We start from the raw sequence: 7,500 nt of genomic DNA, 5'->3' as shown, positions 1-7,500 counted from the left end.
ATTACTGATATTGCCATCAATGAAACCACCAGCTACAAGGAGTTGCAAAAAAAAAAAAAAAAAAGCTAAGTTTGGCAATGGCTTCAGAAAATGAAATTATTAAATATATTTTATTACAAATTACTTTTATTTACATGTCAATAGTACCCAGTGGGAAGTGGTCAAAAATGAAATTTTTGCATTCTGACTGCTGCTGGGAAGCAACAGCAAGCTGAAGCAATTAGAAAAATAATAATTCTTCTGATAGTTATGCTCTTTTAAACAAGAAGAAGGTGTACATGCTAAACTAGTATGGAAAATGTGATGTAGAATGTCAAAACAAATGAGTATCTTTATAGAGAATGGAGAAACATTTTAAAAATACAAACACTTCCATTGCTTCAAAAATGCCTACTTGGCTACTTCTTTATGAATGACCTATTTAACTGATGGGGTGGTCAATTTCAATACATATGTTGGCAAGCAAGTCCTATTCTTAGCCATGGTCTGGTCCAGTGGTGTTTATGACTGAGGGGGCTCAAGGGGAGGCAGGACCCTTTGAATGACCAAATCACACTTGCTGAGAATACTTTCTGTGAATACTGTTTTGACAGAAGAAAGATATTTTAGTTTTCTAAAGAAAATGTTATCTTTAAATAAAAAAAGACTCATACCTGAAGAACCATACCAATTTTATTTCACAAAACACAACTTTAAAATAATAAAACTGTGGCAGAGAATCAGCAAGCTCAGAATTCGGTTTTATCCCCTTAAGCATAAGTGATACAAGTAAATATGGGATATGTTTTGTCCACAAATAACTGTAGCCAGGTTATACCAGACATTGAATATAATTCCTCAAGATAGGGACCCAGCAGCTGCTCCCTGAACCGGCTGGAAAGGACAAAGTACATTGCCTTGCTCATCTTCACTTTATGCAGAAGCTGTCCTTTGGACACCGTGAGAGCCAGAGATTCCTATATGAATATTCTTAGGGAATAACACATCCAAGTGGAATAAAACGATAGCCTTATAATTCTAAATTGTAAGTGACAGTGAGTATTGCTGTTACACTGCACTATGTAGTTTGTGTTTATATCCTGTTTTGTTTAATCTGTGTTAGACCACATGGCAGGTAAATGAATTGTGGCAGGCTGTGGTTGACTTTTGAACCTGGTTTTTGCACCCATGCATTGACCCAGCAATCAAGGAGTCTCAGTCTGCACCACTAACATAAGTAAGGGACGTCCGTATAGGGAAAGGATAATAAGTACACACACACACAGTAAAGTACAATTTCCTTAAGAGCTCACTGAGATCACAGTCAGTCTGGTGTTGGTTTCTCCCTTTCTTTACAGGTCCCCAATAAGACTCCCCACTGGCACAGCTATAGTGTCCAGATCTCAGCCTAGTGGGCAAGCTAAAACCTCCAGCACCCTCTCTGTCCAACCAGTGCTTTGTGTCCCTGCCCAAGTAGCTGACACACACACACACACTTTGAGATAAGGGTTTATACAACCACACAGACACTCCCGGGGAAGTCTGGCACAGGTTCTCCAGCTGTGCCCCTTTTACCCAGACTATATGGTAGAAATCACTGCCACCAACCACTAATATTTACCAGCTACTCAAAGGCAATTAAAAGGGAGTCCAATTATTAGTGTGCAATAGTATTATCCAAATGGTAAGTGTGACCTAGCAGTCAAGACATATTTGGAGTGACGTGGTACAGCATCACTATATACATGCAATGTACTCTTAGAGCTTAAATTATGTCTACACAGAACAGCCACAGTTGAAAGGTTTAAAAATATTTAATGATAAAAACACAAGAATATACTTCTTACTACACAGTGCTAGTCAAGAGTTCAGAGATTACAGAGACATACTTAAAATAATACAATAGCAAAAGTTCTGACATTACAGAAAAGCACTTAGTCTAATCTTCCTAATTCTTAGCTATTTCTAAGAGAAAACACAGTTCTAAATAACTATAGAACAGGCAGTGCTGGTGATGTTGGATGTCCTCAAGATAAATGCTCTGAACTCCTTGATTCTCTCTACTTAAATTGATAATACAGAGCTGCTTCACATGACATCATTCTTCACACTTCTATGGAGTTCCCAGGCTAACAGAAACTACATTTACATTCTTTACACCTGGTTAGAAACCAGAGCAGTAAAGGACATTTATACATGCAAATTCTAACCATTAACTCTGACCTTAAAACAATAGGCAGGGTGCCTCCTTCTAGACATATCGGCTCAAAATTTTAACATCAAAGACGGTCATGAAATGCTTGACTTAGCTTTCTTACAGCAGAGTGCACTGTTGTTACATTTTTGCAGTTAAATAGCCAATGCAATCTTTTCACATTTAAGAGAACAAGCCTGTGGCTTGCATTTATATTTACAAATGACAGAATTATCTACAAAATTCGATCTGGCTACACCGGCAGCCTTCACCTATCTTCACACTGGTTATCATAGTATCTTATCCTATTGAAAGAAGGGATGAAATTGCATTAACAATTTATATATATTTACTTAATTTTATATAAATTTATATATTTATATCTTGGCCTTGTTTCATCTGGGTTTGGAACAGTTGCACTAAACAAAGAAATGAACAGTTGCACTAAACAAAGAAATGAACAGTAATATTCGGTAACATGCATTGCCGGTACACCAATGCAAGTCATTTTTTTTTTTTACTTTTGGCAAGAAATTATGGGATGTGACACTTTTTTGTACATGTGGATATATGTATATATCTTACCAGAACTACCGGACTGTCAATTGCCAGAACTCATCTGCTCTCGTCTCTATCTGGGTTAGGAGGGTGGCCTAATGGATAAAGTGTTTGCCTTACAAACACAAGGTGCAGGGTTTGAGTTTCACAAGGGATAATTGGCTAAACTTAAAATGGCTTGCAAGAGCAGTTAGCCTAGTACTAATCTCTGATATCTATGGTATCTATGATATGCCTCCCCAATTCTAACCAACTTAAAGAAAAAAGATAAAGCAAAACTAGAAAACTGCTGCACAGAATAGTCAAATTTGCAACAAATTCCCCACACAGATCCCATCACTGCACTGGACTACAACAGTTAAACTGGTTAGAATTACCCCACTACTTAACATATTCCCAGCTTGTCACAGCCCACAGCCTTTATATATCAGACAGATAAACGCCTCACTCTCCAAAATCTACTTCAACCCTACACCAGCAGATGGGACCTTTGTTCCTCTAACAAATCTTTCCTCCAAGTTGCCAAATCTAGTAACAGGTCTCAACCTGTCATAGCTGCAGTTAATCCCTCACATTTCAAAAAATAACTTAAAAAGCACCTGAAAAACACCTGGCTATACTCATGCTCTAATTATGTCTAAATCCCATTCTTTTTAGAGCCTCACCTACCCACACTAACCATCTTCTACCTACGCTAACCATCTTAAATAATTCTATTCAAAACAAAACAATCCTAACCCCCTATTGCTCTCTCTCCTATCAAATAATCAGTCTACACTTTTCTCTTTCCCTTGATATACACCCAACTCATCATCCCTTCGGCCTCTCATTCTACTCAAAACACACCCTAAAATCTTTTCTCTCCTGCTACTCTTTCTTACACCACAACATAATACGCCTCACCCTTATTACTCAACCTAAACCCCTATCCCCTCCCCCTCACTCTGTCTTCTCATCACTTGTTTCTATCCCCTCCATCTACCTCTGAATTTATAGCTGTATATGCATTTTTCTCAACTTTATTAAGTCACTTTTGAATGTTCTGTCAGTTATGGGCTAATTGTTAATTTCCAGATCCAGTTGCACTTTTGTATTACTCTAGATTTAACATGTTGTTATTAATGTTAAAGATTTGCCATTTCTAAACTGATTGTTCTTTTGTGGAGCTTTTCTTCCCAGACGTCCACTGAAAAGGAGCTCTTGCCTAGCCGGACTTTCTTGGTCAACAAAAATAAATAAATTAATAAAATAAATTTATGTTCTTATTCATTATATTTTTGTATTTAACATTGTTTCTCAGTGTTCCCTGAATCATGATCATGTTATTTGCTGTAACTGTAGGTGATACTTACATGGGCTGTTTGTACTCATTCCTCATGGTAGCTCACCAGTTAGGTAGCTACTAAATATCTGGTCATGTACTAATATATATAAGCATAATTAAATAATTAATTCATTCATTAATGTGTGTGTGTGTGTATATATATATATATATATATATATATATATATATATATATATATTTATCAATGCAATTAATTCCATTTGTTCACCAGACTTAGTGGAAGGCCTGAGAGGAAAGCTCCACAATTATACCACAGAGATGACAAACCTCAACTGTACACAAACATTCTTGAGTGCATATACAGAACAATTACTAAATACATATGTACATAAATACATCACTAATGAATGCTAAAAATAAATATGTCAACAATTACAGCAAGAAATAAATATAAGGTCAAGAATGTAGATAGTATAGTATTAAAAAGAGGCAATGAAATATAGGAAGAAACTAGTATGGATAGGGGCCAGAAGCATGTTGAATAGAGAAGAAATTCATGCACATGTATATGTCTATGTGAAAGTTAGGCAGGTTTCTAGATTAGGCATAGTGTTTTTATTTTTTTTTTTTTCCATAATAAATTTTTATTGAAATATATTTTCCAAAAACATTACAAAAATACAATAAACATCACACACATAATACACTATAACTACTACAAACCATTTATACAATATCTACATGAAATGCTTCCTATATTTAATATATTCCTAAAATCAGTATCATGCTAATATAATATTGAAGACCTTTTCCCATATTTTCGGGTTATTAATATTTTTGTTAGTTTGTTTCAGAAGTAATTTATGTGCTAGTATATGCTTTATAGCCACAAGCTTAAAATTATTCCATGATGTCTTATGTGGTTCTAGCCAATTTGTGGCTATATAGAGTTTCATCAGCAAAAAAATATTCATACAGATAATAGTTTGCGATCTGGAAAGCTCTCTTGGAGGAATGTGTAGAATCATAAATTCCCATGACAGTGTAGAACTTTGATAACCCATCTTTTGCAGTTGTACTTTAAGAGAGTTCCAAAGTTTATATACGCATTTACAACTCCAGAACATATGAAGAAGATCCGCTGTTTGATCTGCACAGTATGGACAAATTGGAGAATTCCTAGGGTTAAATTTATGTAATCTAAGATGTGTGTAATATGCATTGTTCCAAATCATCAATTGTGTGTACATCAGTTTTGAAAAGAAACTGATTTCCTAGTTATATCAATTGCTTTTAATATCTGATTGTCTGTTACTGTTACTTTTTTACCCAATACTCTGAAAGCAAAATTTTGTCCTGAAATTTCAAATCCTTAATTAATTTATATGCAGTTGCTATAAATTTAGTGTCTTGTTGGATAGCTTGCCACAATTCAGAGCACTTATCCACAAATCCGCTGCAGGTTTAAAGTTCCTAAAGTAGCTCAAGGCAAGTTCTTTAACTTGTCTCATTATAACAATGTAACTTCTAGGTAGATTCATTTCCTGTCTAATTTGTAAAGCCGATAAGTCAAGTTTATTAAAACATCAAATAGAGTCAGATTAAGTATTAATGGAAATTTGCTGAGATCGATCAGCTGATTATTTAGTTTAAAATTAGGATTCCTGTGGAAAGGTTGAAGAACCATCATATATTGCAATAAATCTACGGACTGAAATACAGTTTGCAAAGATGAGACACAGGTTATTATGTGGTCCATGACCCCATATTTTATCAGACTAATTTTGTCCATAAAGGGCAATGCTTTAGGAGTTATTTTCCTATCCAAAATATGCTTATGATTCAAGACCACCCAAGTTGGTATCCATTTTGTATTCGTTACATCATAATTAGCAATTCTTAAAATTTTATTAGCGTTTACAATCAAATAATATGCTTCAAAGTTTGGTAGCTCAAGCCCCCTCTTGTTTTAGGGGTCATTAATTTCTCATAAGATATTCTAGTTCTTTTGGGTTCCAGATAAATTTAGCTAGATCTTTATGCATTTGTTTAAAACTGTTTTGAAATTGATAATTGGGCAGACCTAAATATGTATAACATTCGTGGTAGTATATTCATTTTCACTATTGATACTTTTGCTAATACCGGTAGTTTTAAATTCTTCCATCTGTCACAATCAGCTATTATGTGTTCCCATACTGCTTAACATTATTGTTATAAAAGTCCTTATTATCCAGAGAAGTTGATACCCAAATATTTAATATTTTCTTTACATGTTAACTTCCCCATCAGGGCCATTAGTGAAAAAGGTTTTGGGGTTCTTAATGGGAAGATATTTGTTTTCTGTAAGTTAATTTTATAATTGGAAACTACTGAAAATTCGTTTATGAGCTTTAATATCTTTTCACTGTCTGAAATTGGGGTTGTACAATAAATAATAAGATCATCGGCTAATGCTGACATTAATATTTTATTCCTATAAATTATTGGTGCATTATGATACAAATTTTGCTTGATATATAAAAATAGGGTTCTAGATATAGGTTAAACAATAAGGGGACATGGGACAACCCTGACGAGTACCATTTTTAATCTGTATTCTGTTAGAATAAGTCCTATTGATGTATAGCGTAGTGTATGGATTACTATATAATATTTGTAGTATCTGAATGAATTCTTGGGGCAAGTTAAAATAGGGTAACACATCAAACAAAAAATGTATGTCTACTCTATCAAATGCTTTCTGGGCATCTATTATAAGAGCATAGATATTAAAGTTGTTTTTTTTAGCATACGTCATCATATTATGCAGTGTAAGTGTGTTATCGCTGGTTTGTCTAAGGCATAGTGTTTTTAATGTAATGTTTTATTCATTTTCTTATTAAATAATATGTAATACTTTCAGATTCTGATCTTTAACCTTGACACCTTGTTCACATTAAGGGCAATTACCACATCTTCACTAATTAAAGACATTCTTCAAAATCAGCTCAGAACAATATTGAACAGGCTGGATCTCATCTCTACTAATCTCCATACCATCATTTTAGATTACTTCAAATTAGTAATTCATTAATTCACAGCTTTACTCAACCATTAATAAATAAGTGCCACATTTCTTAGATTTCAATAATAATGTTGTGCAAATTCCCAGAAACAGAGAAAATAATATACCAGGAAATGTCTTTACAAATGGTGCCATCTTTATTTTAACTAATATTGTAATTGTAATTTTTCTCTTCAAATTAACACCAGTCAGCCAATGAAGTCAGCTACATGCATAAGAGGATGTAGAGCTAAAGAAATTCAGAGATGCTTTCCCCTCTGCTGTCCTGAGCTGTAAAGCTGCCATAGTTAGCCAGAAATTTTGCAAACTACCAATGTTTTATATCTTTCTACCTATTAGGCTTAAGTATGATGAGAAGATGAAGAGAAAACACCTGTGGTGGAACCATTAGGTAAGCAACCTTGATAATAGGAGAAA

Source organism: Protopterus annectens, chromosome 5.part1, assembly GCF_019279795.1.
Source record: "Protopterus annectens isolate FY-2018-M chromosome 5.part1, PAN1.0, whole genome shotgun sequence".
NCBI classification, from domain to species: domain Eukaryota; kingdom Metazoa; phylum Chordata; order Ceratodontiformes; family Protopteridae; genus Protopterus; species Protopterus annectens.
The sequence above is the reverse complement of the archived record's forward strand: the minus strand, read 5'-3'. Positions refer to the sequence as shown.